Raw genomic sequence first — 27,325 nt, forward strand, 5'->3', positions numbered from 1 at the left:
AGGGGAAAGCAGAAGATCAGAACAGGTGTGAAGTTGATATGTCTGTCACAGCCTGTTCTTCTCCCCTGTTTGTGTGCAAGGTACTGACATGGACTGGGGGGAATCATAGCACTTTTCCCATTTTAAGATGCCCGAAAAGGAGGCCACCCAACCTGGGGCTAAAAACCACCACAGTGAGATTAAAAGTTTTATGCTCTCTCGACAGAGCTTGAGGTCTTGTTCTCAATGGATCTTTCCACACACTGGTCAAAGGTTACATTTCCCCCGAAGTGGAATAAGTGGGAAAGGTCCCGACATTGAATGGGGACAGATGACAGTATGATCCGAGCTCCTTTGTAACCCTGAATCTGACAGAACTGTATCTAATTAAGCGGCCTAAAAGTCCACCGCCCAACGTGGGGGTCGAACCCACGACCCTGAGATTAAGAGTCTCATGCTCTACCGACTGAGCTAGCCGGGCTTGCTGCTTGTGGCTGTGTGAAAGACTGGGCATGATCATCAATAGGTGATTCTGTTCCGAGACCTTTTAGAGGGGATAGCAGAAGATCAGAACAGGTGTGAAGTTGATATGTCTGTCACAGCCTGTTCTTCTCCTCTGTTTGTGTGGAAGGTACTGACATATACTGGGGGGGAATCATTGCACTTTTCCCATTTTAAGATGCCCTAAAAGGAGGCCACCCAACCTGGGGCTAAAAACCACCACAGTGAGATTAAAAGTTTTATGCTCTCTCGACAGAGCTTGAGATCTTGTTCTCAATGGATCTTTCCACACACTGGTCAAAGGTTCCATTTCCCCCGAAGTGGAATAAGTAGGAAAGGTCCCGACATTGAATGGGGACAGATGACAGTATGATCTGAGCTCCTTTGTAACCCTGAATCTGACAGAACTGTATCTAATTAAGCGGCCTAAAAGTCCACCGCCCAACGTGGGGGTCGAACCCACGACCCTGAGATTAAGAGTCTCATGCTCTACCGACTGAGCTAGCCGGGCTTGCTGCTTGTGGCTGTGTGAAAGACTGGGCATGATCATCAATAGGTGATTCTGTTCCGAGAGCTTTTAGAGGGGATAGCAGAAGATCAGAACAGGTGTGAAGTTGATATGTCTGTCACAGCCTGTTCTTCTCCCCTGTTTGTGTGCAAGGTACTGACATTGACTGGGGGGGAATCATAGCACTTTTCCCATTTTAAGATACCCTAAAAGGAGGCCACCCAACCTGGGGCTAAAAACCACCACAGTGAGATTAAAAGTTTTATGCTCTCTCGACAGAGTTTGAGGTCTTGTTCTCAATGGATCTTTCCACACACTGGTCAAAGGTTACATTTCCCCCGAAGTGGAATAAGTGGGAAAGGTCCCGACATTGAATGGGGACAGATGACAGGATGATCCGAGCTCCTTTGTAAACCTGAATCTGACAGAACTGTATCTAATTAAGCGGCCTAAAAGTCCACCGCCCAACGTGGGGGTCGAACCCACGACCCTGAGATTAAGAGTCTCATGCTCTACCGACTGAGCTAGCCGGGCTTGCTGCTTGTGGCTGTGTGAAAGACTGGGCATGATCATCAATAGGTGATTCTGTTCCGAGCGCTTTTAGAGGGGATAGCAGAAGATCAGAACAGGTGTGAAGTTGATATGTCTGTCACAGTCTGTTCTTCTCCCCTGTTTGTGTGCAAGGTACTGACATTGACTGGGGGGGAATCATAGCACTTTTCCCATTTTAAGATGCCCGAAAAGGAGGCCACCCAACCTGGGGCTAAAAACCACCACAGTGAGATTAAAAGTTTTATGCTCTCTACGACAGAGCTTGAGGTCTTGTTCTCAATGGATCTTTCCACACACTGGTCAAAGGTTACATTTCCCCCGAAGTGGAATAAGTGGGAAAGGTCCCGACATTGAATGGGGACAGATGACAGTATGATCCGAGCTCCTTTGTAACCCTGAATCTGACAGAACTGTATCTAATTAAGCGGCCTAAAAGTCCACCGCCCAACGTGGGGGTCGAACCCACGACCCTGAGATTAAGAGTCTCATGCTCTACCGACTGAGCTAGCCGGGCTTGCTGCTTGTGACTGTGTTAAAGACTGGGCCATGATACATCAATAGGTGATTCTGTTCCGAGAGCTTTTTGAGGGGATAGCAGAAGATCAGAACAGGTGTGAAGTTGATATGTCTGTCACAGTCTGTTCTTCTCCCCTGTTTGTGTGCAAGGTACTGACATTGACTGGGGGGGAATCATAGCACTTTTCCCATTTTAAGATGCCCGAAAAGGAGGCCACCCAACCTGGGGCTAAAAACCACCACAGTGAGATTAAAAATTTTATGCTCTCTCTACAGAGCTTGAGGTCTTGTTCTCATTGGATCTTTCCACACACTGGTCAAAGGTTACATTTCCCCCGAAGTGGAATAAGTAGGAAAGGTCCCGACATTGAATGGGGACAGATGACAGTATGATCCGAGCTCCTTTGTAAACCTGAATCTGACAGAACTGTATCTAATTAAGCGGCCTAAAAGTCCACCGCCCAACGTGGGGGTCGAACCCACGACCCTGAGATTAAGAGTCTCATGCTCTACCGACTGAGCTAGCCGGGCTTGCTGCTTGCGGTTGTGTTAAAGACTGGGCATGATCATCAATAGGTGATTCTGTTCCGAGAGCTTTTAGAGGGGATAGCAGAAGATCAGAACAGGTGTGAAGTTGATATGTCTGTCACAGCCTGTTCTTCTCCCCTGTTTGTGTGGAAGGTACTGACATTGACTGGGGGGGAATCATAGCACTTTTCCCATTTTAAGATGCCCGAAAAGGAGGCCACCCAACCTGGGGCTAAAAACCACCACAGTGAGATTAAAAATTTTATGCTTTCTCGACAGAGCTTGAGGTCTTGTTCTCAATGGATCTTTCCACACACTGGTCAAAGGTTACATTTCCCCCGAAGTGGAATAAGTGGGAAAGGTCCCAACATTGAATGGGGACAGATGACAGTATGATCCGAGCTCCTTTGTAACCCTGAATCTGACAGAACTGTATCTAATTAAGCGGCCTAAAAGTCCACCGCCCAACATGGGGGTCGAACCCACGACCCTGAGATTAAGAGTCTCATGCTCTACCGACTGAGCTAGCCGGGCTTGCTGCTTGTGGCTGTGTGAAAGACTGGGCATGATCATCAACAGGTGATTCTGTTCCGAGCGCTTTTAGAGGGGAAAGCAGAAGATCAGAACAGGTGTGAAGTTGATATGTCTGTCACAGTCTGTTCTTCTCCCCTGTTTGTGTGCAAGGTACTGACATTGACTGGGGGGGAATCATAGCACTTTTCCCATTTTAAGATGCCCGAAAAGGAGGCCACCCAACCTGGGGCTAAAAACCACCACAGTGAGATTAAAAATGTTATAATCTCTCGACAGAGCTTGAGGTCTTGTTCTCAATGGATCTTTCCACACACTGGTCAAAGGTTACATTTCCCCCGAAGTGGAATAAGTAGGAAAGGTCCCGACATTGAATGGGGACAGATGACAGTATGATCTGAGCTCCTTTGTCACCCTGAATCTGACAGAACTGTATCTAATTAAGCGGCCTAAAAGTCCACCGCCCAACGTGGGGGTCGAACCCACGACCCTGAGATTAAGAGTCTCATGCTCTACCGACTGAGCTAGCCGGGCTTGCTGCTTGTGGCTGTGTTAAAGACTGGGCATGATCATCAATAGGTGATTCTGTTCCGAGAGCTTTTAGAGGGGATAGCAGAAGATCAGAACAGGTGTGAAGTTGATATGTCTGTCACAGCCTGTTCTTCTCCTCTGTTTGTGTGGAAGGTACTGACATATACTGGGGGGGAATCATAGCACTTTTCCCATTTTAAGATGCCCGAAAAGGAGGCCACCCAACCTGGGGCTAAAAACCACCACAGTGAGATTAAAAGTTTTATGCTCTCTCGACAGAGCTTGATATCTTGTTCTCAATGGATCTTTCCACACACTGGTCAAAAGTTACATTTCCCCCGAAGTGGAATAAGTGGGAAAGGTCCCGACATTGAATGGGGACAGATGACAGGATGATCCGAGCTCCTTTGTAAACCTGAATCTGGCAGAACTGTATCTAATTAAGCGGCCTAAAAGTCCACCGCCCAACGTGGGGGTCGAACCCACGACCCTGAGATTAAGAGTCTCATGCTCTACCGACTGAGCTAGCCGGGCTTTCTGCTTGTGGCTGTGTGAAAGACTGGGCATGATCATCAACAGGTGATTCTGTTCCGAGCGCTTTTAGAGGGAATAGCAGAAGATCAGAACAGGTGTGAAGTTGATATGTCTGTCACAGTCTGTTCTTCTCCTCTGTTTGTGTGGAAGGTACTGACATATACTGGAGGGGAATCATTGCACTTTTCCCATTTTAAGATGCCCTAAAAGGAGGCCACCCAACCTGGGGCTAAAAACCACCACAGTGAGATTAAAAGTTTTATGCTCTCTCGACAGAGCTTGAGATCTTGTTCTCAATGGATCTTTCCACACACTGGTCAAAGGTTACATTTCCCCCGAAGTGGAATAAGTGGGAAAGGTCCCGACATTGAATGGGGACAGATGACAGTATGATCCGAGCTCCTTTGTAACCCTGAATCTGACAGAACTGTATCTAATTAAGCGGCCTAAAAGTCCACCGCCCAACGTGGGGGTCGAACCCACGACCCTGAGATTAAGAGTATCATGCTCTACCGACTAAGCTAGCCGGGCTTGCTGCTTGTGGCTGTGTGAAAGACTGGGCATGATCATCAATAGGTGATTCTGTTCCGAGAGCTTTTAGAGGGGATAGCAGAAGATCAGAACAGGTGTGAAGTTGATATGTCTGTCACAGCCTGTTCTTCTCCCCTGTTTGTGAGCAAGGTACTGACATTGACTGGGGGGGAATCATAGCACTTTTCCCATTTTAAGATGCCCGAAAAGGAGGCCACCCAACCTGGGGCTAAAAACCACCACAGTGAGATTAAACATTTTATGCTCTCTCGACAGAGCTTGAGGTCTTGTTCTCAATGGATCTTTCCACACACTGGTCAAAGGTTACATTTCCCCTGAAGTGGAATAAGTAGGAAAGGTCCCGACATTGAATGGGGACAGATGACAGTATGATCCAAGCTCCTTTGTAACCCTGAATCTGACAGAACTGTATCTAATTAAGCGGCCTAAAAGTCCACCGCCCAACGTGGGGGTCAAACCCACGACCCTGAGATTAAGAGTCTCATGCTCTACCGACTGAGCTAGCCAGGCTTGCTGCTTGTGATTGTGTTAAAGACGGGGCATTATCATCAATAGGTGATTCTGTTCCGAGAGCTTTTAGAGGGGAAAGCAGAAGATCAGAACAGGTGTGAAGTTGATATGTCTGTCACAGTCTGTTCTTCTCCCCTGTTTGTGTGCAAGGTACTGACATGGACTTGGGGGGAATCATAGCACTTTTCCCATTTTAAGATGCCCGAAAAGGAGGCCACCCAACCTGGGGCTAAAAACCACCACAGTGAGATTAAAAATTTTATGCTCTCTCGACAGAGCTTGAGGTCTTGTTCTAAATGGATCTTTCCACACACTGGTCAAAGGTTACATTTCCCCCGAAGTGGAATAAGTGGGAAAGGTCCCGACATTGAATGGGGACAGATGACAGTATGATCCGAGCTCCTTTGTAACCCTGAATCTGACAGAACTGTATCTAATTAAGCGGCCTAAAAGTCCACCGCCCAACGTGGGGGTCGAACCCACGACCCTGAGATTAAGAGTCTCATGCTCTACCGACTGAGCTAGCCGGGCTTGCTGCTTGTGGCTGTGTGAAAGACTGGGCATGATCATCAATAGGTGATTCTGTTCCGAGACCTTTTAGAGGGGATAGCAGAAGATCAGAACAGGTGTGAAGTTGATATGTCTGTCACAGCCTGTTCTTCTCCTCTGTTTGTGTGGAAGGTACTGACATATACTGGGGGGGAATCATTGCACTTTTCCCATTTTAAGATGCCCTAAAAGGAGGCCACCCAACCTGGGGCTAAAAACCACCACAGTGAGATTAAAAGTTTTATGCTCTCTCGACAGAGCTTGAGATCTTGTTCTCAATGGATCTTTCCACACACTGGTCAAAGGTTCCATTTCCCCCGAAGTGGAATAAGTAGGAAAGGTCCCGACATTGAATGGGGACAGATGACAGTATGATCTGAGCTCCTTTGTAACCCTGAATCTGACAGAACTGTATCTAATTAAGCGGCCTAAAAGTCCACCGCCCAACGTGGGGGTCGAACCCACGACCCTGAGATTAAGAGTCTCATGCTCTACCGACTGAGCTAGCCGGGCTTGCTGCTTGTGGCTGTGTGAAAGACTGGGCATGATCATCAATAGGTGATTCTGTTCCGAGAGCTTTTAGAGGGGATAGCAGAAGATCAGAACAGGTGTGAAGTTGATATGTCTGTCACAGCCTGTTCTTCTCCCCTGTTTGTGTGCAAGGTACTGACATTGACTGGGGGGGAATCATAGCACTTTTCCCATTTTAAGATACCCTAAAAGGAGGCCACCCAACCTGGGGCTAAAAACCACCACAGTGAGATTAAAAGTTTTATGCTCTCTCGACAGAGTTTGAGGTCTTGTTCTCAATGGATCTTTCCACACACTGGTCAAAGGTTACATTTCCCCCGAAGTGGAATAAGTGGGAAAGGTCCCGACATTGAATGGGGACAGATGACAGGATGATCCGAGCTCCTTTGTAAACCTGAATCTGACAGAACTGTATCTAATTAAGCGGCCTAAAAGTCCACCGCCCAACGTGGGGGTCGAACCCACGACCCTGAGATTAAGAGTCTCATGCTCTACTGACTGAGCTAGCCAGGCTTGCTGCTAGTGGCTGTGTGAAAGACGGGGCATTATCATCAATAGGTGATTCTGTTCCGAGAGCTTTTAGAGGGGATAGCAGAAGATCAGAACAGGTGTGAAGTTGAAATGTCTGTCACAGCCTGTTCTTCTCCCCTGTTTGTGTGCAAGGTACTGACATTGACTGGGGGGGAATCATAGCACTTTTCCCATTTTAAGATATCCTAAAAAAAGGCCACCCAACCTGGGGCTAAAAACCACCACAGTGAGATTAAAAATTTTATGCTCTCTCGACAGAGCTTGAGGTCTTGTTCTCAATGGATCTTTCCACACACTGGTCAAAGGTTACATTTCCCCCGAAGTGGAATAAGTGGGAAAGGTCCCGACATTGAATGGGGACAGATGACAGTATGATCCGAGCTCCTTTGTAACCCTGAATCTGACAGAACTGTATCTAATTAAGCGGCCTAAAAGTCCACCGCCCAACGTGGGGGTCGAACCCACGACCCTGAGATTAAGAGTCTCATGCTCTACCGACTGAGCTAGCCGGGCTTGCTGATTGTGACTGTGTTAAAGACGGGCCATTATCATCAATAGGTGATTCTGTTCCTTGAGCTTTTAGAGGGGATAGCAGAAGATCAGAACAGGTGTGAAGTTGATATGTCTGTCACAGCCTGTTCTTCTCCCCTGTTTGTGTGCAAGGTACTGACATTGACTGGGGGGGAATCATAGCACTTTTCCCATTTTAAGATGCCCGAAAAGGAGGCCACCCAACCTGGGGCTAAAAACCACCACAGTGAGATTAAAAATTTTATGCTCTCACGACAGAGCTTGAGGTCTTGTTCTCAATGGATCTTTCCACACACTGGTCAAAGGTTACATTTCCCCCGAAGTGGAATAAGTGGGAAAGGTCCCGACATTGAATGGGGACAGATGACAGTATGATCCGAGCTCCTTTGTAACCCTGAATCTGACAGAACTGTATCTAATTAAGCGGCCTAAAAGTCCACCGCCCAACGTGGGGGTCGAACCCACGACCCTGAGATTAAGAGTCTCATGCTCTACCGACTGAGCTAGCCGGGCTTGCTGCTTGCGGTTGTGTTAAAGACTGGGCATGATCATCAATAGGTGATTCTGTTCCGAGAGCTTTTAGAGGGGATAGCAGAAGATCAGAACAGGTATGAAGTTGAAATGTCTGTCACAGCCTGTTCTTCTCCCCTGTTTGTGTGCAAGGTACTGACATTGACTGGGGGGGAATCATAGCACTTTTCCCATTTTAAGATATCCTAAAAAAAGGCCACCCAACCTGGGGCTAAAAACCACCACAGTGAGATTAAAAATGTTATGCTCTCTCGACAGAGCTTGAGGTCTTGTTCTCAATGGATCTTTCCACACACTGGTCAAAGGTTACATTTCCCCCGAAGTGGAATAAGAGGGAAAGGTCCCGACATTGAATGGGGACAGATGACAGTATGATCCGAGCTCCTTTGTAACCCTGAATCTGACAGAACTGTATCTAATTAAGCGGCCTAAAAGTCCACCGCCCAACGTGGGGGTCGAACCCACGACCCTGAGATTAAGAGTCTCATGCTCTACCGACTGAGCTAGCCGGGCTTGCTGCTTGTGACTGTGTTAAAGACGGGCCATTATCATCAATAGGTGATTCTGTTCCGAGAGCTTTTAGAGGGGATAGCAGAAGATCAGAACAGGTGTGAAGTTGATATGTCTGTCACAGCCTGTTCTTCTCCCCTGTTTGTGTGCAAGGTACTGACATTGACTGGGGGGGAATCATAGCACTTTTCCCATTTTAAGATGCCCGAAAAGGAGGCCACCCAACCTGGGGCTAAAAACCACCACAGTGAGATTAAAAATTTTATGCTCTCTCGACAGAGTTTGAGGTCTTGTTCTCAATGGATCTTTCCACACACTGGTCAAAGGTTACATTTCCCCCGAAGTGGAATAAGTGGGAAAGGTCCCGACATTGAATGGGGACAGATGACAGTATGATCCGAGCTCCTTTGTAACCCTGAATCTGACAGAACTGTATCTAATTAAGCGGCCTAAAAGTCCACCGCCCAACGTGGGGGTCGAACCCACGACCCTGAGATTAAGAGTCTCATGCTCTACCGACTGAGCTAGCCGGGCTTGCTGCTTGTGACTGTGTTAAAGACGGGCCATTATCATCAATAGGTGATTCTGTTCTGAGAGCTTTTAGAGGGGATAGCAGAAGATCAGAACAGGTGTGAAGTTGATATGTCTGTCACAGCCTGTTCTTCTCCCCTGTTTGTGTGCAAGGTACTGACATTGACTGGGGGGGAATCATAGCACTTTTCCCATTTTAAGATGCCCGAAAAGGAGGCCACCCAACCTGGGGCTAAAAACCACCACAGTGAGATTAAAAATTTTATGCTCTCTCGACAGAGCTTGAGGTCTTGTTCTCATTGGATCTTTCCACACACTGGTCAAAGGTTACATTTCCCCCGAAGTGGAATAAGTAGGAAAGGTCCCGACATTGAATGGGGACAGATGACAGTATGATCCGAGCTCCTTTGTAAACCTGAATCTGACAGAACTGTATCTAATTAAGCGGCCTAAAAGTCCACCGCCCAACGTGGGGGTCGAACCCACGACCCTGAGATTAAGAGTCTCATGCTCTACCGACTGAGCTAGCCGGGCTTGCTGCTTGTGGCTGTGTGAAAGACTGGGCATGATCATCAACAGGTGATTCTGTTCCGAGCGCTTTTAGAGGGAATAGCAGAAGATCAGAACAGGTGTGAAGTTGATATGTCTGTCACAGCCTGTTCTTCTCCTCTGTTTGTGTGGAAGGTACTGACATATACTGGGGGGGAATCATTGCACTTTTCCCATTTTAAGATGCCCTAAAAGGAGGCCACCCAACCTGGGGCTAAAAACCACCACAGTGAGATTAAAAATTTTATGCTCTCTCGACAGAGCTTGAGGTCTTGTTCTCAATGGATCTTTCCACACACTGGTCAAAGGTTACATTTCCCCCGAAGTGGAATAAGTGGGAAAGGTCCCGACATTGAATGGGGACAGATGACAGTATGATCCGAGCTCCTTTGTAACCCTGAATCTGACAGAACTGTATCTAATTAAGCGGCCTAAAAGTCCACCGCCCAACGTGGGGGTCGAACCCACGACCCTGAGATTAAGAGTCTCATGCTCTACCGACTGAGTTAGCCGGGCTTGCTGCTTGTGGCTGTGTGAAAGACTGGGCATGATCATCAATAGGTGATTCTGTTCCGAGAGCTTTTAGAGGGAATAGCAGAAGATCAGAACAGGTGTGAAGTTGATATGTCTGTCACAGCCTGTTCTTCTCCTCTGTTTGTGTGGAAGGTACTGACATATACTGGGGGGGAATCATAGCACTTTTCCCATTTTAAGATGCCCTAAAAGGAGGCCACCCAACCTGGGGCTAAAAACCACCACAGTGAGATTAAAAGTTTTATGCTCTCTCGACAGAGCTTGAGATCTTGTTCTCAATGGATCTTTCCACACACTGGTGAAAGGTTACATTTCCCCCGAAGTGGAATAAGTGGGAAAGGTCCCGACATTGAATGGGGACAGATGACAGGATGATCCGAGCTCCTTTGTAAACCTGAATCTGACAGAACTGTATCTAATTAAGCGGCCTAAAAGTCCACCGCCCAACATGGGGGTCAAACCCACGACCCTGAGAGTAAGAGTCTCATGCTCTACCGACTGAGCTAGCCGGGCTTGCTGCTTGTGGCTGTGTGAAAGACTGGGCATGATCATCAACAGGTGATTCTGTTCCGAGCGCTTTTAGAGGGGAAAGCAGAAGATCAGAACAGGTGTGAAGTTGATATGTCTGTCACAGTCTGTTCTTCTCCCCTGTTTGTGTGCAAGGTACTGACATTGACTGGGGGGGAATCATAGCACTTTTCCCATTTTAAGATGCCCGAAAAGGAGGCCACCCAACCTGGGGCTAAAAACCACCACAGTGAGATTAAAAATGTTATAATCTCTCGACAGAGCTTGAGGTCTTGTTCTCAATGGATCTTTCCACACACTGGTCAAAGGTTACATTTCCCCCGAAGTGGAATAAGTAGGAAAGGTCCCGACATTGAATGGGGACAGATGACAGTATGATCTGAGCTCCTTTGTAACCCTGAATCTGACAGAACTGTATCTAATTAAGCGGCCTAAAAGTCCACCGCCCAACGTGGGGGTCGAACCCACGACCCTGAGATTAAGAGTCTCATGCTCTACCGACTGAGCTAGCCGGGCTTGCTGCTTGTGGCTGTGTGAAAGGCTGGGCATGATCATCAATAGGTGATTCTGTTCCGAGAGCTTTTAGAGGGGATAGCAGAAGATCAGAACAGGTGTGAAGTTGATATGTTTGTCACAGCCTGTTCTTCTCCCCTGTTTGTGTGCAAGGTACTGACATTGACTGGGGGGGAATCATAGCACTTTTCCCATTTTAAGATGCCCGAAAAGGAGGTCACCCTACCTGGGGCTAAAAACCACCACAGTGAGATTAAAAGTTTTATGCTCTCTCGACAGAGCTTGATATCTTGTTCTCAATGGATCTTTCCACACACTGGTCAAAGGTTACATTTCCCCCGAAGTGGAATAAGTGGGAAAGGTCCCGACATTGAATGGGGACAGATGACAGTATGATCCGAGCTCCTTTGTAACCCTGAATCTGACAGAACTGTATCTAATTAAGCGGCCTAAAAGTCCACCGCCCAACGTGAGGGTCGAACCCACGACCCTGAGATTAAGAGTCTCATGCTCTACCGACTGAGCTAGCCGGTCTTGCTGCTTGTGGCTGTGTTAAAGACGGGGCATTATCATCAATAGGTGATTCTGTTCCGAGAGCTTTTAGAGGGGATAGCAGAAGATCAGAACAGGTGTGAAGTTGAAATGTCTGTCACAGCCTGTTCTTCTCCCCTGTTTGTGTGCAAGGTACTGACATTGACTGGGGGGAATCATAGCACTTTTCCCATTTTAAGATACCCTAAAAGGAGGCCACCCAACCTGGGGCTAAAAACCACCACAGTGAGATTAAAAGTTTTATGCTCTCTCGACAGAGTTTGAGGTCTTGTTCTCAATGGATCTTTCCACACACTGGTCAAAGGTTACATTTCCCCCGAAGTGGAATAAGTGGGAAAGGTCCCGACATTGAATGGGGACAGATGACAGGATGATCCGAGCTCCTTTGTAAACCTGAATCTGACAGAACTGTATCTAATTAAGCGGCCTAAAAGTCCACCGCCCAACGTGGGGGTCGAACCCACGACCCTGAGATTAAGAGTGTCATGCTCTACCGACTGAGCTAGCCGGGCTTGCTGCTTGTGGCTGTGTGAAAGACTGGGCATGATCATCAACAGGTGATTCTGTTCCGAGACCTTTTAGAGGGGATAGCAGAAGATCAGAACAGGTGTGAAGTTGATATGTCTGTCACAGCCTGTTCTTCTCCTCTGTTTGTGTGGAAGGTACTGACATATACTGGGGGGGAATCATTGCACTTTTCCCATTTTAAGATGCTCTAAAAGGAGGCCACCCAACCTGGGGCTAAAAACCACCACAGTGAGATTAAAAGTTTTATGCTCTCTCGACAGAGTTTGAGGTCTTGTTCTCAATGGATCTTTCCACACACTGGTCAAAGGTTACATTTCCCCCGAAGTGGAATAAGTGGGAAAGGTCCCGACATTGAATGGGGACAGATGACAGGATGATCCGAGCTCCTTTGTAAACCTGAATCTGACAGAACTGTATCTAATTAAGCGGCCTAAAAGTCCACCACCCAACATGGGGGTCGAACCCACGACCCTGAGATTAAGAGTCTCATGCTCTACCGACTGAGCTAGCCGGGCTTGCTGCTTGTGGCTGTGTTAAAGACTGGGCATGATCATCAACAGGTGATTCTGTTCCGAGCGCTTTTAGAGGGGAAAGCAGAAGATCAGAACAGGTGTGAAGTTGATATGTCTGTCACAGTCTGTTCTTCTCCCCTGTTTGTGTGCAAGGTACTGACATTGACTGGGGGGGAATCATAGCACTTTTCCCATTTTAAGATGCCCGAAAAGGAGGCCACCCAACCTGGGGCTAAAAACCACCACAGTGAGATTAAAAATGTTATAATCTCTCGACAGAGCTTGAGGTCTTGTTCTCAATGGATCTTTCCACACACTGGTCAAAGGTTACATTTCCCCCGAAGTGGAATAAGTAGGAAAGGTCCCGACATTGAATGGGGACAGATGACAGTATGATCTGAGCTCCTTTGTAACCCTGAATCTGACAGAACTGTATCTAATTAAGCGGCCTAAAAGTCCACCGCCCAACGTGGGGGTCGAACCCACGACCCTGAGATTAAGAGTCTCATGCTCTACCGACTGAGCTAGCCGGGCTTGCTGCTTGTGGCTGTGTGAAAGACTGGGCATGATCATCAATAGGTGATTCTGTTCCGAGACCTTTTAGAGGGGATAGCAGAAGATCAGAACAGGTGTGAAGTTGATATGTCTGTCACAGCCTGTTCTTCTCCTCTGTTTGTGTGGAAGGTACTGACATATACTGGGGGGGAATCATTGCACTTTTCCCATTTTAAGATGCTCTAAAAGGAGGCCACCCAACCTGGGGCTAAAAACCACCACAGTGAGATTAAAAGTTTTATGCTCTCTCGACAGAGTTTGAGGTCTTGTTCTCAATGGATCTTTCCACACACTGGTCAAAGGTTACATTTCCCCTGAAGTGGAATAAGTAGGAAAGGTCCCGACATTGAATGGGGACAGATGACAGTATGATCCAAGCTCCTTTGTAACCCTGAATCTGACAGAACTGTATCTAATTAAGCGGCCTAAAAGTCCACCGCCCAACGTGGGGGTCGAACCCACGACCCTGAGATTAAGAGTCTCATGCTCTACCGACTGAGCTAGCCGGGCTTGCTGCTTGTGGCTGTGTGAAGGACTGGGCATGATCACCAATAGGTGATTCTGTTCCGAGAGCTTTTAGAGGGGATAGCAGAAGATCAGAACAGGTGTGAAGTTGATATGTCTGTCACAGCCTGTTCTTCTCCCCTGTTTGTGTGGAAGGTACTGACATTGACTGGGGGGGAATCATAGCACTTTTCCCATTTTAAGATACCCTAAAAGGAGGCCACCCAACCTGGGGCTAAAAACCACCACAGTGAGATTAAAAGTTTTATGCTCTCTCGACAGAGTTTGAGGTCTTGTTCTCAATGGATCTTTCCACACACTGGTCAAAGGTTACATTTCCCCCGAAGTGGAATAAGTGGGAAAGGTCCCGACATTGAATGGGGACAGATGACAGGATGATCCGAGCTCCTGTGTAAACCTGAATCTGACAGAACTGTATCTAATTAAGCGGCCTAAAAGTCCACCGCCCAACAGTGGGGGTCGAACCCACGACCCTGAGATTAAGAGTCTCATGCTCTACCGACTGAGCTAGCCGGGCTTGCTGCTTGTGGCTGTGTGAAAGACTGGGCATGATCATCAACAGGTGATTCTGTTCCGAGCGCTTTTAGAGGGGAATAGCAGAAGATCAGAACAGGTGTGAAGTTGATATGTCTGTCACAGCCTGTTCTTCTCCCCTGTTTGTGTAGCAAGGTACTGACATTGACTGGGGGGGAATCATAGCACTTTTCCCATTTTAAGATGCCCGAAAAGGAGGCCACCCAACCTGGGGCTAAAAACCACCACAGTGAGATTAAACATTTTATGCTCTCTCGACAGAGCTTGAGGTCTTGTTCTCAATGGATCTTTCCACACACTGGTCAAAGGTTACATTTCCCCTGAAGTGGAATAAGTAGGAAAGGTCCCGACATTGAATGGGGACAGATGACAGTATGATCCGAAGCTCCTTTGTAACCCTGAATCTGACAGAACTGTATCTAATTAAGCGGCCTAAAAGTCCACCGCCCAACGTGGGGGTCGAAACCCACGACCCTGAGATTAAGAGTCTCATGCTCTACCGACTGAGCTAGCCAGGCTTGCTGCTTGTGATTGTGTTAAAGACGGGGCATTATCATCAATAGGTGATTCTGTTCCGAGAGCTTTTAGAGGGGAATAGCAGAAGATCAGAACAGGTGTGAAGTTGATATGTCTGTCACAGTCTGTTCTTCTCCCCTGTTTGTGTGCAAGGTACTGACATGGACTTGGGGGGAATCATAGCACTTTTCCCATTTTAAGATGCCCGAAAAGGAGGCCACCCAACCTGGGGCTAAAAACCACCACAGTGAGATTAAAAATTTTATGCTCTCTCGACAGAGCTTGAGGTCTTGTTCTAAATGGATCTTTCCACACACTGGTCAAAGGTTACATTTCCCCCGAAGTGGAATAAGTGGGAAAGGTCCCGACATTGAATGGGGACAGATGACAGTATGATCCGAGCTCCTTTGTAACCCTGAATCTGACAGAACTGTATCTAATTAAGCGGCCTAAAAGTCCACCGCCCAACGTGGGGGTCGAACCCACGACCCTGAGATTAAGAGTCTCATGCTCTACCGACTGAGCTAGCCGGGCTTGCTGCTTGTGGCTGTGTGAAAGACTGGGCATGATCATCAATAGGTGATTCTGTTCCGAGACCTTTTAGAGGGGATAGCAGAAGATCAGAACAGGTGTGAAGTTGATATGTCTGTCACAGCCTGTTCTTCTCCTCTGTTTGTGTGGAAGGTACTGACATATACTGGGGGGGAATCATTGCACTTTTCCCATTTTAAGATGCCCTAAAAGGAGGCCACCCAACCTGGGGCTAAAAACCACCACAGTGAGATTAAAAGTTTTATGCTCTCTCGACAGAGCTTGAGATCTTGTTCTCAATGGATCTTTCCACACACTGGTCAAAGGTTCCATTTCCCCCGAAGTGGAATAAGTAGGAAAGGTCCCGACATTGAATGGGGACAGATGACAGTATGATCCTGAGCTCCTTTGTAACCCTGAATCTGACAGAACTGTATCTAATTAAGCGGCCTAAAAGTCCACCGCCCAACGTGGGGGTCGAACCCACGACCCTGAGATTAAGAGTCTCATGCTCTACCGACTGAGCTAGCCGGGCTTGCTGCTTGTGGCTGTGTGAAAGACTGGGCATGATCATCAATAGGTGATTCTGTTCCGAGAGCTTTTAGAGGGGATAGCAGAAGATCAGAACAGGTGTGAAGTTGATATGTCTGTCACAGCCTGTTCTTCTCCCCTGTTTGTGTGCAAGGTACTGACATTGACTGGGGGGGAATCATAGCACTTTTCCCATTTTAAGATACCCTAAAAGGAGGCCACCCAACCTGGGGCTAAAAACCACCACAGTGAGATTAAAAGTTTTATGCTCTCTCGACAGAGTTTGAGGTCTTGTTCTCAATGGATCTTTCCACACACTGGTCAAAGGTTACATTTCCCCCGAAGTGGAATAAGTGGGAAAGGTCCCGACATTGAATGGGGACAGATGACAGGATGATCCGAGCTCCTTTGTAAACCTGAATCTGACAGAACTGTATCTAATTAAGCGGCCTAAAAGTCCACCGCCCAACGTGGGGGTCGAACCCACGACCCTGAGATTAAGAGTCTCATGCTCTACCGACTGAGCTAGCCGGGCTTGCTGCTTGTGGCTGTGTGAAAGACTGGGCATGATCATCAATAGGTGATTCTGTTCCGAGCGCTTTTAGAGGGGATAGCAGAAGATCAGAACAGGTGTGAAGTTGATATGTCTGTCACAGTCTGTTCTTCTCCCCTGTTTGTGTGCAAGGTACTGACATTGACTGGGGGGGAATCATAGCACTTTTCCCATTTTAAGATGCCCGAAAAGGAGGCCACCCAACCTGGGGCTAAAAACCACCACAGTGAGATTAAACATTTTATGCTCTCACGACAGAGCTTGAGGTCTTGTTCTCAATGGATCTTTCCACACACTGGTCAAAGGTTACATTTCCCCCGAAGTGGAATAAGTGGGAAAGGTCCCGACATTGAATGGGGACAGATGACAGTATGATCCGAGCTCCTTTGTAACCCTGAATCTGACAGAACTGTATCTAATTAAGCGGCCTAAAAGTCCACCGCCCAACGTGGGGGTCGAACCCACGACCCTGAGATTAAGAGTCTCATGCTCTACCGACTGAGCTAGCCGGGCTTGCTGCTGTGGCTGTGTGAAAGACTGGGCATGATCATCAATAGGTGATTCTGTTCCGAGAGCTTTTAGAGGGGATAGCAGAAGATCAGAACAGGTGTGAAGTTGAATATGTCTGTCACAGCCTGTTCTTCTCCCCTGTTTGTGTGCAAGGTACTGACATTGACTGGGGGGGAATCATAGCACTTTTCCCATTTTAAGATATCCTAAAAAAAGGCCACCCAACCTGGGGCTAAAAACCACCACAGTGAGATTAAAAATTTTATGCTCTCTCGACAGAGCTTGAGGTCTTGTTCTCAATGGATCTTTCCACACACTGGTCAAAGGTTACATTTCCCCCGAAGTGGAATAAGTGGGAAAGGTCCCGACATTGAATGGGGACAGATGACAGTATGATCCGAGCTCCTTTGTAACCCTGAATCTGACAGAACTGTATCTAATTAAGCGGCCTAAAAGTCCACCGCCCAACGTGGGGGTCGAACCCACGACCCTGAGATTAAGAGTCTCATGCTCTACCGACTGAGCTAGCCGGGCTTGCTGATTGTGACTGTGTGAAAGACTGGGCATGATCATCAATAGGTGATTCTGTTCCTTGAGCTTTTAGAGGGGATAGCAGAAGATCAGAACAGGTGTGAAGTTGATATGTCTGTCACAGCCTGTTCTTCTCCCCTGTTTGTGTGCAAGGTACTGACATTGACTGGGGGGGAATCATAGCACTTTTCCCATTTTAAGATGCCCGAAAAGGAGGCCACCCAACCTGGGGCTAAAAACCACCACAGTGAGATTAAAAATTTTATGCTCTCTCGACAGAGCTTGAGGTCTTGTTCTCAATGGATCTTTCCACACACTGGTCAAAGGTTACATTTCCCCCGAAGTGGAATAAGTGGGAAAGGTCCCGACATTGAATGGGGACAGATGACAGTATGATCCGAGCTCCTTTGTAACCCTGAATCTGACAGAACTGTATCTAATTAAGCGGCCTAAAAGTCCACCGCCCAACGTGGGGGTCGAACCCACGACCCTGAGATTAAGAGTCTCATGCTCTACCGACTGAGCTAGCCGGGCTTGCTGCTTGTGACTGTGTTAAAGACTGGGCATGATCATCAATAGGTGATTCTGTTCCTGAGAGCTTTTAGAGGGGATAGCAGAAGATCAGAACAGGTGTGAAGTTGATATGTCTGTCACAGCCTGTTCTTCTCCCCTGTTTGTGTGCAAGGTACTGACATTGACTGGGGGGGAATCATAGCACTTTTCCCATTTTAAGATGCCCGAAAAGGAGGCCACCCAACCTGGGGCTAAAAACCACCACAGTGAGATTAAAAATTTTATGCTCTCTCGACAGAGCTTGAGGTCTTGTTCTCAATGGATCTTTCCACACACTGGTCAAAGGTTACATTTCCCCCGAAGTGGAATAAGTGGGAAAGGTCCCGACATTGAATGGGGACAGATGACAGTATGATCCGAGCTCCTTTGTAACCCTGAATCTGACAGAACTGTATCTAATTAAGCGGCCTAAAAGTCCACCGCCCAACGTGGGGGTCGAACCCACGACCCTGAGATTAAGAGTCTCATGCTCTACCGACTGAGCTAGCCGGGCTTGCTGCTTGTGGCTGTGTGAAAGACTGGGCATGATCATCAATAGGTGATTCTGTTCCGAGAGCTTTTAGAGGGGATAGCAGAAGATCAGAACAGGTGTGAAGTTGATATGTCTGTCACAGCCTGTTCTTCTCCCCTGTTTGTGTGCAAGGTACTGACATTGACTGGGGGGGAATCATAGCACTTTTCCCATTTTAAGATGCCCGAAAAGGAGGCCACCCAACCTGGGGCTAAAAACCACCACAGTGAGATTAAAAATTTTATGCTCTCTCGACAGAGCTTGAGGTCTTGTTCTCAATGGATCTTTCCACACACTGGTCAAAGGTTACATTTCCCCCGAAGTGGAATAAGTGGGAAAGGTCCCGACATTGAATGGGGACAGATGACAGTATGATCCGAGCTCCTTTGTAACCCTGAATCTGACAGAACTGTATCTAATTAAGCGGCCTAAAAGTCCACCGCCCAACGTGGGGGTCGAACCCACGACCCTGAGATTAAGAGTCTCATGCTCTACCGACTGAGCTAGCCGGGCTTGCTGCTTGTGGCTGTGTTAAAGACGGGGCATTATCATCAATAGGTGATTCTGTTCCGAGAGCTTTTAGAGGGGATAGCAGAAGATCAGAACAGGTGTGAAGTTGAAATGTCTGTCACAGCCTGTTCTTCTCCCCTGTTTGTGTGCAAGGTACTGACATTGACTGGGGGGGAATCATAGCACTTTTCCCATTTTAAGATGCCCGAAAAGGAGGCCACCCAACCTGGGGCTAAAAACCACCACAGTGAGATTAAAAATTTTATGCTCTCTCGACAGAGCTTGAGGTCTTGTTCTCATTGGATCTTTCCACACACTGGTCAAAGGTTACATTTTCCCCGAAGTGGAATAAGTGGGAAAGGTCCCGACATTGAATGGGGACAGATGACAGTATGATCCGAGCTCCTTTGTAACCCTGAATCTGACAGAACTGTATCTAATTAAGCGGCCTAAAAGTCCACCGCCCAACGTGGGGGTCGAACCCACGACCCTGAGATTAAGAGTCTCATGCTCTACCGACTGAGCTAGCCGGGCTTGCTGCTTGCGACTGTGTGAAAGACTGGGCATGATCATCAATAGGTGATTCTGTTCCGAGAGCTTTTAGAGGGAATAGCAGAAGATCAGAACAGGTGTGAAGTTGATATGTCTGTCACAGCCTGTTCTTCTCCCCTGTTTGTGTGGAAGGTACTGACATTGACTGGGGGGGAATCATAGCACTTTTCCCATTTTAAGATGCCCGAAAAGGAGGCCACCCAACCTGGGGCTAAAAACCACCACAGTGAGATTAAAAATTTTATGCTCTCTCGACAGAGCTTGAGGTCTTGTTCTCAATGGATCTTTCCACACACTGGTCAAAGGTTACATTTCCCCCGAAGTGGAATAAGTGGGAAAGGTCCCGACATTGAATGGGGACAGATGACAGTATGATCCGAGCTCCTTTGTAACCCTGAATCTGACAGAACTGTATCTAATTAAGCGGCCTAAAAGTCCACCGCCCAACGTGGGGGTCGAACCCACGACCCTGAGATTAAGAGTCTCATGCTCTACCGACTGAGCTAGCCAGGCTTGCTGCTTGCGACTGTGTGAAAGACTGGGCATGATCATCAATAGGTGATTCTGTTCCGAGAGCTTTTAGAGGGAATAGCAGAAGATCAGAACAGGTGTGAAGTTGATATGTCTGTCACAGCCTGTTCTTCTCCTCTGTTTGTGTGGAAGGTACTGACATATACTGGGGGGGAATCATTGCACTTTTCCCATTTTAAGATGCCCTAAAAGGAGGCCACCCAACCTGGGGCTAAAAACCACCACAGTGAGATTAAAAATTTAATGCTCTCTCGACAGAGCTTGAGGTCTTGTTCTCAATGGATCTTTCCACACACTGGTCAAAGGTTACATTTCCCCCGAAGTGGAATAAGTGGGAAAGGTCCCGACATCGAATGGGGACAGATGACAGTCTGATCCGAGCTCCTTTGTAACCCTGAATCTGACAGACCTGTATCTAATTAAGCGGCCTAAAAGTCCACCGCCCAACGTGGGGGTCGAACCCACGACCCTGAGATTAAGAGTCTCATGCTCTACCGACTGAGCTAGCCGGGCTTGCTGCTTGTGGCTCTGTGAAAGACTGGGCATGATCATCAATAGGTGATTCTGTTCCGAGAGCTTTTAGAGGGGATAGCAGAAGATCAGAACAGGTGTGAAGTTGATATGTCTGTTACAGCCTGTTCTTCTCCCCTGTTTGTGTGCAAGGTACTGACATTGACTGGGGGGGAATCATAGCACTTTTCCCATTTTAAGATGCCCGAAAAGGAGGCCACCCAACCTGGGGCTAAAAACCACCACAGTGAGATTAAAAATTTTATGCTCTCTCGACAGAGCTTGAGGTCTTGTTCTCAATGGATCTTTCCACACACTGGTCAAAGGTTCCATTTCCCCCGAAGTGGAATAAGTGGGAAAGGTCCCGACATTGAATGGGGACAGATGACAGTATGATCCGAGCTCCTTTGTAACCCTGAATCTGACAGAACTGTATCTAATTAAGCGGCCTAAAAGTCCACCGCCCAACGTGGGGGTCGAACCCACGACCCTGAGATTAAGAGTCTCATGCTCTACCGACTGAGCTAGCCGGGCTTGCTGCTTGTGACTGTGTGAAAGACTGGGCATGATCATCAATAGGTGATTCTGTTCCGAGAGCTTTTAGAGGGAATAGCAGAAGATCAGAACAGGTGTGAAGTTGATATGTCTGTCACAGCCTGTTCTTCTCCTCTGTTTGTGTGGAAGGTACTGACATATACTGGGGGGGAATCATTGCACTTTTCCCATTTTAAGATGCCCTAAAAGGAGGCCACCCAACCTGGGGCTAAAAAACACCACAGTGAGATTAAAAATTTTATGCTCTCTCGACAGAGCTTGAGGTCTTGTTCTCAATGGATCTTTCCACACACTGGTCAAAGGTTACATTTCCCCCGAAGTGGAATAAGTGGGAAAGGTCCCGACATTGAATGGGGACAGATGACAGTATGATCCGAGCTCCTTTGTAACCCTGAATCTGACAGAACTGTATCTAATTAAGCGGCCTAAAAGTCCACCGCCCAACGTGGGGGTCGAACCCACGACCCTGAGATTAAGAGTCTCATGCTCTACCGACTGAGCTAGCCGGGCTTGCTGCTTGTGGCTGTGTGAAAGACGGGGCATTATCATCAATAGGTGATTCTGTTCCGAGAGCTTTTAGAGGGGATAGCAGAAGATCAGAACAGGTGTGAAGTTGATATGTCTGTCACAGTCTGTTCTTCTCCCCTGTTTGTGTGCAAGGTACTGACATTGACTGGGGGGGAATCATAGCACTTTTCCCATTTTAAGATACCCTAAAAGGAGGCCACCCAACCTGGGGCTAAAAACCACCACAGTGAGATTAAAAGTTTTATGCTCTCTCGACAGAGTTTGAGGTCTTGTTCTCAATGGATCTTTCCACACACTGGTCAAAGGTTACATTTCCCCCGAAGTGGAATAAGTGGGAAAGGTCCCGACATTGAATGGGGACAGATGACAGGATGATCCGAGCTCCTTTGTAAACCTGAATCTGACAGAACTGTATCTAATTAAGCGGCCTAAAAGTCCACCGCCCAACGTGGGGGTCGAACCCACGACCCTGAGATTAAGAGTCTCATGCTCTACCGACTGAGCTAGCCGGGCTTGCTGCTTGCGGTTGTGTGAAAGACTGGGCATGATCATCAACAGGTGATTCTGTTCCGAGAGCTTTTAGAGGGAATAGCAGAAGATCAGAACAGGTGTGAAGTTGATATGTCTGTCACAGTCTGTTCTTCTCCCCTGTTTGTGTGCAAGGTACTGACATTGACTGGGGGGGAATCATAGCACTTTTCCCATTTTAAGATGCCCGAAAAGGAGGCCACCCAACCTGGGGCTAAAAACCACCACAGTGAGATTAAAAATTTTATGCTCTCACGACAGAGCTTGAGGTCTTGTTCTCAATGGATCTTTCCACACACTGGTCAAAGGTTACATTTCCCCCGAAGTGGAATAAGTGGGAAAGGTCCCGACATTGAATGGGGACAGATGACAGTATGATCCGAGCTCCTTTGTAACCCTGAATCTGACAGAACTGTATCTAATTAAGCGGCCTAAAAGTCCACCGCCCAACGTGGGGGTCGAACCCACGACCCTGAGATTAAGAGTCTCATGCTCTACCGACTGAGCTAGCCGGGCTTGCTGCTTGCGGTTGTGTTAAAGACTGGGCATGATCATCAATAGGTGATTCTGTTCCGAGAGCTTTTAGAGGGGATAGCAGAAGATCAGAACAGGTGTGAAGTTGAAATGTCTGTCACAGCCTGTTCTTCTCCCCTGTTTGTGTGCAAGGTACTGACATTGACTGGGGGGGAATCATAGCACTTTTCCCATTTTAAGATATCCTAAAAAAGGCCACCCAACCTGGGGCTAAAAACCACCACAGTGAGATTAAAAATGTTATGCTCTCTCGACAGAGCTTGAGGTCTTGTTCTCAATGGATCTTTCCACACACTGGTCAAAGGTTACATTTCCCCCGAAGTGGAATAAGTGGGAAAGGTCCCGACATTGAATGGGGACAGATGACAGTATGATCCGAGCTCCTTTGTAACCCTGAATCTGACAGAACTGTATCTAATTAAGCGGCCTAAAAGTCCACCGCCCAACGTGGGGGTCGAACCCACGACCCTGAGATTAAGAGTCTCATGCTCTACCGACTGAGCTAGCCGGGCTTGCTGCTTGTGACTGTGTTAAAGACGGGCCATTATCATCAATAGGTGATTCTGTTCCGAGAGCTTTTAGAGGGGATAGCAGAAGATCAGAACAGGTGTGAAGTTGATATGTCTGTCACAGCCTGTTCTTCTCCCCTGTTTGTGTGCAAGGTACTGACATTGACTGGGGGGGAATCATAGCACTTTTCCCATTTTAAGATGCCCGAAAAGGAGGCCACCCAACCTGGGGCTAAAAACCACCACAGTGAGATTAAAAATTTTATGCTCTCTCGACAGAGCTTGAGGTCTTGTTCTCAATTGGATCTTTCCACACACTGGTCAAAGGTTACATTTCCCCCGAAGTGGAATAAGTAGGGAAAGGTCCCGACATTGAATGGGGACAGATGACAGTATGATCCGAGCTCCTTTGTAAACCCTGAATCTGACAGAACTGTATCTAATTAAGCAGCCTAAAAGTCCACCGCCCAACGTGGGGGTCGAACCCACGACCCTGAGATTAAGAGTCTCATGCTCTACCGACTGAGCTAGCCGGGCTTGCTGCTTGTGGCTGTGTGAAAGACTGGGCATGATCATCAATAGGTGATTCTGTTCCGAGAGCTTTTAGAGGGGATAGCAGAAGATCAGAACAGGTGTGAAGTTGATATGTCTGTCACAGCCTGTTCTTCTCCCCTGTTTGTGTGCAAGGTACTGACATTGACTGGGGGGGAATCATAGCACTTTTCCCATTTTAAGATGCCCGAAAAGGAGGCCACCCAACCTGGGGCTAAAAACCACCACAGTGAGATTAAAAATTTTATGCTCTCTCGACAGAGCTTGAGGTCTTGTTCTCAATGGATCTTTCCACACACTGGTCAAAGGTTACATTTCCCCCGAAGTGGAATAAGTGGGAAAGGTCCCGACATTGAATGGGGACAGATGACAGTATGATCCGAGCTCCTTTGTAACCCTGAATCTGACAGAACTGTATCTAATTAAGCGGCCTAAAAGTCCACCGCCCAACGTGGGGGTCGAACCCACGACCCTGAGATTAAGAGTCTCATGCTCTACCGACTGAGCTAGCCGGGCTTGCTGCTTGTGACTGTGTTAAAGACGGGCCATTATCATCAATAGGTGATTCTGTTCCGAGAGCTTTTAGAGGGGATAGCAGAAGATCAGAACAGGTGTGAAGTTGATATGTCTGTCACAGCCTGTTCTTCTCCCCTGTTTGTGTGCAAGGTACTGACATTGACTGGGGGGGAATCATAGCACTTTTCCCATTTTAAGATGCCCGAAAAGGAGGCCACCCAACCTGGGGCTAAAAACCACCACAGTGAGATTAAAAATTTTATGCTCTCTCGACAGAGCTTGAGGTCTTGTTCTCATTGGATCTTTCCACACACTGGTCAAAGGTTACATTTCCCCCGAAGTGGAATAAGTAGGAAAGGTCCCGACATTGAATGGGGACAGATGACAGTATGATCCGAGCTCCTTTGTAAACCTGAATCTGACAGAACTGTATCTAATTAAGCAGCCTAAAAGTCCACCGCCCAACGTGGGGGTCGAACCCACGACCCTGAGATTAAGAGTCTCATGCTCTACCGACTGAGCTAGCCGGGCTTGCTGCTTGTGGCTGTGTGAAAGACTGGGCATGATCATCAATAGGTGATTCTGTTCCGAGAGCTTTTAGAGGGGATAGCAGAAGATCAGAACAGGTGTGAAGTTGATATGTCTGTCACAGCCTGTTCTTCTCCCCTGTTTGTGTGCAAGGTACTGACATTGACTGGGGGGGAATCATAGCACTTTTCCCATTTTAAGATGCCCGAAAAGGAGGCCACCCAACCTGGGGCTAAAAACCACCACAGTGAGATTAAAAATTTTATGCTCTCTCGACAGAGCTTGAGGTCTTGTTCTCAATGGATCTTTCCACACACTGGTCAAAGGTTACATTTCCCCCGAAGTGGAATAAGTGGGAAAGGTCCCGACATTGAATGGGGACAGATGACAGTATGATCCGAGCTCCTTTGTAACCCTGAATCTGACAGAACTGTATCTAATTAAGCGGCCTAAAAGTCCACCGCCCAACGTGGGGGTCGAACCCACGACCCTGAGATTAAGAGTCTCATGCTCTACCGACTGAGCTAGCCGGGCTTGCTGCTTGTGGCTGTGTGAAAGACTGGGCATGATCATCAATAGGTGATTCTGTTCCGAGAGCTTTTAGAGGGGATAGCAGAAGATCAGAACAGGTGTGAAGTTGATATGTCTGTCACAGCCTGTTCTTCTCCCCTGTTTGTGTGCAAGGTACTGACATTGACTGGGGGGGAATCATAGCACTTTTCCCATTTTAAGATGCCCGAAAAGGAGGCCACCCAACCTGGGGCTAAAAACCACCACAGTGAGATTAAAAATTTTATGCTCTCTCGACAGAGCTTGAGGTCTTGTTCTCAATGGATCTTTCCACACACTGGTCAAAGGTTACATTTCCCCCGAAGTGGAATAAGTGGGAAAGGTCCCGACATTGAATGGGGACAGATGACAGTATGATCCGAGCTCCTTTGTAACCCTGAATCTGACAGAACTGTATCTAATTAAGCGGCCTAAAAGTCCACCGCCCAACGTGGGGGTCGAACCCACGACCCTGAGATTAAGAGTCTCATGCTCTACCGACTGAGCTAGCCGGGCTTGCTGCTTGTGGCTGTGTGAAAGACTGGGCATGATCATCAATAGGTGATTCTGTTCCGAGAGCTTTTAGAGGGGAATAGCAGAAGATCAGAACAGGTGTGAAGTTGATATGTCTGTCACAGCCTGTTCTTCTCCCCTGTTTGTGTGCAAGGTACTGACATTGACTGGGGGGGAATCATTAGCACTTTTCCCATTTTAAGATGCCCGAAAAGGAGGCCACCCAACCTGGGGCTAAAAACCACCACAGTGAGATTAAAAATTTTATGCTCTCTCGACAGAGCTTGAGGTCTTGTTCTCAATTGGATCTTTCCACACACTGGTCAAAGGTTACATTTCCCCCGAAGTGGAATAAGTGGGAAAGGTCCCGACATTGAATGGGGACAGATGACAGTATGATCCGAGCTCCTTTGTAACCCTGAATCTGACAGAACTGTATCTAATTAAGCGGCCTAAAAGTCCACCGCCCAACGTGGGGGTCGAACCCACGACCCTGAGATTAAGAGTCTCATGCTCTACCGACTGAGCTAGCCGGGCTTGCTGCTTGTGGCTCTGTGAAAGACTGGGCATGATCATCAATAGGTGATTCTGTTCCGAGAGCTTTTAGAGGGGATAGCAGAAGATCAGAACAGGTGTGAAGTTGATATGTCTGTCACAGCCTGTTCTTCTCCCCTGTTTGTGTGCAAGGTACTGACATTGACTGGGGGGGAATCATAGCACTTTTCCCATTTTAAGATGCCCGAAAAGGAGGCCACCCAACCTGGGGCTAAAAACCACCACAGTGAGATTAAAAATTTTATGCTCTCTCGACAGAGCTTGAGGTCTTGTTCTCAATGGATCTTTCCACACACTGGTCAAAGGTTCCATTTCCCCCGAAGTGGAATAAGTGGGAAAGGTCCCGACATTGAATGGGGACAGATGACAGTATGATCCGAGCTCCTTTGTAACCCTGAATCTGACAGAACTGTATCTAATTAAGCGGCCTAAAAGTCCACCGCCCAACGTGGGGGTCGAACCCACGACCCTGAGATTAAGAGTCTCATGCTCTACCGACTGAGCTAGCTGCTTGTGACTGTGTTAAAGACGGGGCATTATCATCAATAGGTGATTCTGTTCCGAGAGCTTTTAGAGGGAATAGCAGAAGATCAGAACAGGTGTGAAGTTGATATGTCTGTCACAGCCTGTTCTTCTCCCCTGTTTGTGTGCAAGGTACTGACATTGACTGGGGGGGAATCATAGCACTTTTCCCATTTTAAGATGCCCTAAAAGGAGGCCACCCAACCTGGGGCTAAAAACCACCACAGTGAGATTAAAAGTTTTATGCTCTCTCGACAGAGCTTGAGGTCTTGTTCTCAATGGATCTTTCCA

General features: G+C 47.6%; 42 non-coding genes across 42 annotated transcripts; all 42 read right to left on the reverse strand.

Annotated features, from left to right (window-relative positions):
- Positions 1 to 387: 387 nt before the first annotated feature.
- trnak-cuu (transfer RNA lysine (anticodon CUU)) lies at positions 388 to 460 on the reverse strand. Its single transcript has one exon. It is a non-coding gene; the product is annotated as a tRNA-Lys (tRNA).
- Positions 461 to 918: 458 nt separating this feature from the next.
- Positions 919 to 991, reverse strand: trnak-cuu (transfer RNA lysine (anticodon CUU)). The gene has a single exon. It is a non-coding gene; the product is annotated as a tRNA-Lys (tRNA).
- A 458-nt stretch (positions 992 to 1,449) lies between these two features.
- On the reverse strand, positions 1,450 to 1,522 carry trnak-cuu (transfer RNA lysine (anticodon CUU)). The gene has a single exon. It is a non-coding gene; the product is annotated as a tRNA-Lys (tRNA).
- Positions 1,523 to 1,981: 459 nt separating this feature from the next.
- Positions 1,982 to 2,054, reverse strand: trnak-cuu (transfer RNA lysine (anticodon CUU)). The gene has a single exon. It is a non-coding gene; the product is annotated as a tRNA-Lys (tRNA).
- A 460-nt stretch (positions 2,055 to 2,514) lies between these two features.
- On the reverse strand, positions 2,515 to 2,587 carry trnak-cuu (transfer RNA lysine (anticodon CUU)). The gene has a single exon. It is a non-coding gene; the product is annotated as a tRNA-Lys (tRNA).
- Positions 2,588 to 3,045: 458 nt separating this feature from the next.
- trnak-cuu (transfer RNA lysine (anticodon CUU)) lies at positions 3,046 to 3,118 on the reverse strand. Its single transcript has one exon. It is a non-coding gene; the product is annotated as a tRNA-Lys (tRNA).
- A 458-nt stretch (positions 3,119 to 3,576) lies between these two features.
- trnak-cuu (transfer RNA lysine (anticodon CUU)) lies at positions 3,577 to 3,649 on the reverse strand. Its single transcript has one exon. It is a non-coding gene; the product is annotated as a tRNA-Lys (tRNA).
- Positions 3,650 to 4,107: 458 nt separating this feature from the next.
- Positions 4,108 to 4,180, reverse strand: trnak-cuu (transfer RNA lysine (anticodon CUU)). The gene has a single exon. It is a non-coding gene; the product is annotated as a tRNA-Lys (tRNA).
- Positions 4,181 to 5,169: 989 nt separating this feature from the next.
- trnak-cuu (transfer RNA lysine (anticodon CUU)) lies at positions 5,170 to 5,242 on the reverse strand. Its single transcript has one exon. It is a non-coding gene; the product is annotated as a tRNA-Lys (tRNA).
- A 458-nt stretch (positions 5,243 to 5,700) lies between these two features.
- Positions 5,701 to 5,773, reverse strand: trnak-cuu (transfer RNA lysine (anticodon CUU)). The gene has a single exon. It is a non-coding gene; the product is annotated as a tRNA-Lys (tRNA).
- Positions 5,774 to 6,231: 458 nt separating this feature from the next.
- Positions 6,232 to 6,304, reverse strand: trnak-cuu (transfer RNA lysine (anticodon CUU)). Its single transcript has one exon. It is a non-coding gene; the product is annotated as a tRNA-Lys (tRNA).
- A 989-nt stretch (positions 6,305 to 7,293) lies between these two features.
- trnak-cuu (transfer RNA lysine (anticodon CUU)) lies at positions 7,294 to 7,366 on the reverse strand. Its single transcript has one exon. It is a non-coding gene; the product is annotated as a tRNA-Lys (tRNA).
- A 458-nt stretch (positions 7,367 to 7,824) lies between these two features.
- trnak-cuu (transfer RNA lysine (anticodon CUU)) lies at positions 7,825 to 7,897 on the reverse strand. Its single transcript has one exon. It is a non-coding gene; the product is annotated as a tRNA-Lys (tRNA).
- Positions 7,898 to 8,355: 458 nt separating this feature from the next.
- Positions 8,356 to 8,428, reverse strand: trnak-cuu (transfer RNA lysine (anticodon CUU)). The gene has a single exon. It is a non-coding gene; the product is annotated as a tRNA-Lys (tRNA).
- Positions 8,429 to 8,886: 458 nt separating this feature from the next.
- trnak-cuu (transfer RNA lysine (anticodon CUU)) lies at positions 8,887 to 8,959 on the reverse strand. The gene has a single exon. It is a non-coding gene; the product is annotated as a tRNA-Lys (tRNA).
- A 458-nt stretch (positions 8,960 to 9,417) lies between these two features.
- Positions 9,418 to 9,490, reverse strand: trnak-cuu (transfer RNA lysine (anticodon CUU)). Its single transcript has one exon. It is a non-coding gene; the product is annotated as a tRNA-Lys (tRNA).
- A 1,520-nt stretch (positions 9,491 to 11,010) lies between these two features.
- Positions 11,011 to 11,083, reverse strand: trnak-cuu (transfer RNA lysine (anticodon CUU)). Its single transcript has one exon. It is a non-coding gene; the product is annotated as a tRNA-Lys (tRNA).
- Positions 11,084 to 13,133: 2,050 nt separating this feature from the next.
- On the reverse strand, positions 13,134 to 13,206 carry trnak-cuu (transfer RNA lysine (anticodon CUU)). The gene has a single exon. It is a non-coding gene; the product is annotated as a tRNA-Lys (tRNA).
- A 458-nt stretch (positions 13,207 to 13,664) lies between these two features.
- Positions 13,665 to 13,737, reverse strand: trnak-cuu (transfer RNA lysine (anticodon CUU)). The gene has a single exon. It is a non-coding gene; the product is annotated as a tRNA-Lys (tRNA).
- A 458-nt stretch (positions 13,738 to 14,195) lies between these two features.
- On the reverse strand, positions 14,196 to 14,269 carry trnak-cuu (transfer RNA lysine (anticodon CUU)). The gene has a single exon. It is a non-coding gene; the product is annotated as a tRNA-Lys (tRNA).
- A 994-nt stretch (positions 14,270 to 15,263) lies between these two features.
- Positions 15,264 to 15,336, reverse strand: trnak-cuu (transfer RNA lysine (anticodon CUU)). Its single transcript has one exon. It is a non-coding gene; the product is annotated as a tRNA-Lys (tRNA).
- Positions 15,337 to 15,795: 459 nt separating this feature from the next.
- trnak-cuu (transfer RNA lysine (anticodon CUU)) lies at positions 15,796 to 15,868 on the reverse strand. Its single transcript has one exon. It is a non-coding gene; the product is annotated as a tRNA-Lys (tRNA).
- A 458-nt stretch (positions 15,869 to 16,326) lies between these two features.
- Positions 16,327 to 16,399, reverse strand: trnak-cuu (transfer RNA lysine (anticodon CUU)). Its single transcript has one exon. It is a non-coding gene; the product is annotated as a tRNA-Lys (tRNA).
- A 458-nt stretch (positions 16,400 to 16,857) lies between these two features.
- trnak-cuu (transfer RNA lysine (anticodon CUU)) lies at positions 16,858 to 16,930 on the reverse strand. The gene has a single exon. It is a non-coding gene; the product is annotated as a tRNA-Lys (tRNA).
- A 458-nt stretch (positions 16,931 to 17,388) lies between these two features.
- Positions 17,389 to 17,461, reverse strand: trnak-cuu (transfer RNA lysine (anticodon CUU)). Its single transcript has one exon. It is a non-coding gene; the product is annotated as a tRNA-Lys (tRNA).
- A 458-nt stretch (positions 17,462 to 17,919) lies between these two features.
- Positions 17,920 to 17,992, reverse strand: trnak-cuu (transfer RNA lysine (anticodon CUU)). The gene has a single exon. It is a non-coding gene; the product is annotated as a tRNA-Lys (tRNA).
- A 459-nt stretch (positions 17,993 to 18,451) lies between these two features.
- trnak-cuu (transfer RNA lysine (anticodon CUU)) lies at positions 18,452 to 18,524 on the reverse strand. Its single transcript has one exon. It is a non-coding gene; the product is annotated as a tRNA-Lys (tRNA).
- Positions 18,525 to 18,982: 458 nt separating this feature from the next.
- trnak-cuu (transfer RNA lysine (anticodon CUU)) lies at positions 18,983 to 19,055 on the reverse strand. Its single transcript has one exon. It is a non-coding gene; the product is annotated as a tRNA-Lys (tRNA).
- A 458-nt stretch (positions 19,056 to 19,513) lies between these two features.
- trnak-cuu (transfer RNA lysine (anticodon CUU)) lies at positions 19,514 to 19,586 on the reverse strand. Its single transcript has one exon. It is a non-coding gene; the product is annotated as a tRNA-Lys (tRNA).
- Positions 19,587 to 20,044: 458 nt separating this feature from the next.
- trnak-cuu (transfer RNA lysine (anticodon CUU)) lies at positions 20,045 to 20,117 on the reverse strand. The gene has a single exon. It is a non-coding gene; the product is annotated as a tRNA-Lys (tRNA).
- A 458-nt stretch (positions 20,118 to 20,575) lies between these two features.
- On the reverse strand, positions 20,576 to 20,648 carry trnak-cuu (transfer RNA lysine (anticodon CUU)). The gene has a single exon. It is a non-coding gene; the product is annotated as a tRNA-Lys (tRNA).
- A 458-nt stretch (positions 20,649 to 21,106) lies between these two features.
- trnak-cuu (transfer RNA lysine (anticodon CUU)) lies at positions 21,107 to 21,179 on the reverse strand. The gene has a single exon. It is a non-coding gene; the product is annotated as a tRNA-Lys (tRNA).
- Positions 21,180 to 21,637: 458 nt separating this feature from the next.
- On the reverse strand, positions 21,638 to 21,710 carry trnak-cuu (transfer RNA lysine (anticodon CUU)). The gene has a single exon. It is a non-coding gene; the product is annotated as a tRNA-Lys (tRNA).
- A 458-nt stretch (positions 21,711 to 22,168) lies between these two features.
- trnak-cuu (transfer RNA lysine (anticodon CUU)) lies at positions 22,169 to 22,241 on the reverse strand. Its single transcript has one exon. It is a non-coding gene; the product is annotated as a tRNA-Lys (tRNA).
- Positions 22,242 to 22,699: 458 nt separating this feature from the next.
- Positions 22,700 to 22,772, reverse strand: trnak-cuu (transfer RNA lysine (anticodon CUU)). The gene has a single exon. It is a non-coding gene; the product is annotated as a tRNA-Lys (tRNA).
- Positions 22,773 to 23,229: 457 nt separating this feature from the next.
- On the reverse strand, positions 23,230 to 23,302 carry trnak-cuu (transfer RNA lysine (anticodon CUU)). Its single transcript has one exon. It is a non-coding gene; the product is annotated as a tRNA-Lys (tRNA).
- A 461-nt stretch (positions 23,303 to 23,763) lies between these two features.
- trnak-cuu (transfer RNA lysine (anticodon CUU)) lies at positions 23,764 to 23,836 on the reverse strand. Its single transcript has one exon. It is a non-coding gene; the product is annotated as a tRNA-Lys (tRNA).
- A 458-nt stretch (positions 23,837 to 24,294) lies between these two features.
- On the reverse strand, positions 24,295 to 24,367 carry trnak-cuu (transfer RNA lysine (anticodon CUU)). Its single transcript has one exon. It is a non-coding gene; the product is annotated as a tRNA-Lys (tRNA).
- A 458-nt stretch (positions 24,368 to 24,825) lies between these two features.
- On the reverse strand, positions 24,826 to 24,898 carry trnak-cuu (transfer RNA lysine (anticodon CUU)). The gene has a single exon. It is a non-coding gene; the product is annotated as a tRNA-Lys (tRNA).
- Positions 24,899 to 25,356: 458 nt separating this feature from the next.
- On the reverse strand, positions 25,357 to 25,429 carry trnak-cuu (transfer RNA lysine (anticodon CUU)). The gene has a single exon. It is a non-coding gene; the product is annotated as a tRNA-Lys (tRNA).
- Positions 25,430 to 25,887: 458 nt separating this feature from the next.
- Positions 25,888 to 25,960, reverse strand: trnak-cuu (transfer RNA lysine (anticodon CUU)). Its single transcript has one exon. It is a non-coding gene; the product is annotated as a tRNA-Lys (tRNA).
- Positions 25,961 to 26,421: 461 nt separating this feature from the next.
- Positions 26,422 to 26,494, reverse strand: trnak-cuu (transfer RNA lysine (anticodon CUU)). Its single transcript has one exon. It is a non-coding gene; the product is annotated as a tRNA-Lys (tRNA).
- Positions 26,495 to 27,325: the final 831 nt, after the last annotated feature.

The sequence above is a fragment of the Phycodurus eques genome, chromosome 4, assembly GCF_024500275.1.
Source record: "Phycodurus eques isolate BA_2022a chromosome 4, UOR_Pequ_1.1, whole genome shotgun sequence".
NCBI classification, from domain to species: Eukaryota; Metazoa; Chordata; class Actinopteri; order Syngnathiformes; family Syngnathidae; genus Phycodurus; species Phycodurus eques.